Here is a 1,573-nt window from a genome sequence, read left to right on the forward strand (position 1 = left end):
CACGCGGTCGGCTTGTACCCCACTCAGTTCGTTTTTCTGGCCTTGTTGTCTACTGTCATGTTTGTTTGTCTTGTCTGTCTGCCTGTCACTCTCTCTCTTCTCCCGGCAATCGGTGGCAGCAGAGACCCTGCCTCTGTTGGCCGTGGTGCGTGTCGGACGGTGGGCTCAGGCGTTTGACCCCGATGCGTGTCGCCTCGCGAGCGCCCTGACAACAAAATCTCGGTGAAACCCTTGTCATTTGATGATCGACTGATACACACCTCCGGGCCGTGCCAAGGATGGGGCTTCTACCAACCCTCTATGCGTGGGCATAGAGGGAGAGAAGCGTTGGGCGGTCCGGGCTTGGGACCCTCCGGGGAACAAAACACCAAGCCTTAAAAAAAACGCACAACTCTTAGCGGTGGATCACTCGGCTCGTGCGTCGATGAAGAACGCAGCTAGCTGCGAGAATTAATGTGAATTGCAGGACACATTGATCATCGACACTTTGAACGCACTTTGCGGCCCCGGGTTCGTCCCGGGGCTACGCCTGTCTGAGGGTCGCTTGACCATCAATCGCACTTGCCTTGCCATCGTGTGAGGTGAGAGCGCGGCTGGGGTGTCGCAGAGGCCTAGTCCTCTTTGTCCCCCTAAGTGCAGACCTAGAGTTTCTCCTCCCAATGGAGAGTTTGACCCGTGCCGTTTGGGAATGTTATGTTCGGCGTCTCCTCAGGGAACGTCGGCACCGCTTAGAGGCCAGCTTTTTCCAGCACGGCTGTCGTTGGGTTGCAAAAACGATTGACCGCGTCGGTGTTGGGACTGTTGAGCCTCGCCCTAGGCAGGGTTGTCTCTCTGAGTGTTGGATAGAGAGAGAGAGAGAGCATACAGAGAGAAGACGTTGGCAGTTCAAGAGGTGAGGTCGTCGTCTTTGGCTGCAGTTTTGTTGGTTTGGAGCGGGGAACAGCTTGATGTAGTGACGCGGGCCCCTTGATGTGCTGTGTGCTGGCTTTTTTGCGTGCGTTTGGTAGGTGGCAGTTTGCTAAGATAACCCTTGCGGTGCTCCTTTGTGTTGCGCTGGACCCTGATGTCCTTCCACACATTTGACCCGTTTTGGCTCTAAGCACTCTTGCTGACTTGCTGAGCGTGCGCCTAAGTCAGTCCCGTATGTCTTGACCCCTGTCGCTGCAGGCCTGCTTTTCATCCAAAAACACTCCTCTCAAGCATATAGATGCTGCCCAGCCATTGCTTCTGGCCTTTTCCTCTGAATGCTACGTGTTTCCCTCGTTCTCTTTTCTTTTTATTCTCGCTAAATCGGGGACTCTGGAGCAGTGTGAGCCGAGCCCGGGGTCTCCAGCGTACACACTTGACCAGGCATGCCTGCATGCTGCATGCACACGCACACTATCGTCGCCCGCTCGGACTAACCTCGCCGGCGGGGCTGGTTTTGTGAGGACGTGGTGGTGGTGGTGGTGCTTTCTTGTTTGCTTGCTGTGGCTTGTTGTTGTTACGCTTGGAGATAATGCCGGCCGGCGCCAGTACGCTATTTCTGCCTACGACCTCAGATCAGACGTGACAACCCGCTGAATTTAAGCAT

At 55.4% G+C, this 1,573-nt stretch overlaps 1 non-coding gene across 1 annotated transcript; it reads left to right on the forward strand.

The window, feature by feature from the left end:
* The first annotated feature begins 389 nt into the window (after positions 1-389).
* On the forward strand, positions 390-543 carry LOC147081579 (5.8S ribosomal RNA). Its single transcript, XR_015076531.1, has one exon. It is a non-coding gene; the product is annotated as a 5.8S ribosomal RNA (ribosomal RNA).
* The last annotated feature ends 1,030 nt before the right edge of the window (positions 544-1,573 follow it).

Source organism: Somniosus microcephalus, unplaced genomic scaffold (genome assembly GCF_052327205.1).
Source record: "Somniosus microcephalus isolate GS21.2 unplaced genomic scaffold, FLI_Smic_1.0 scaffold517, whole genome shotgun sequence".
NCBI classification, from domain to species: domain Eukaryota; kingdom Metazoa; phylum Chordata; class Chondrichthyes; order Squaliformes; family Somniosidae; genus Somniosus; species Somniosus microcephalus.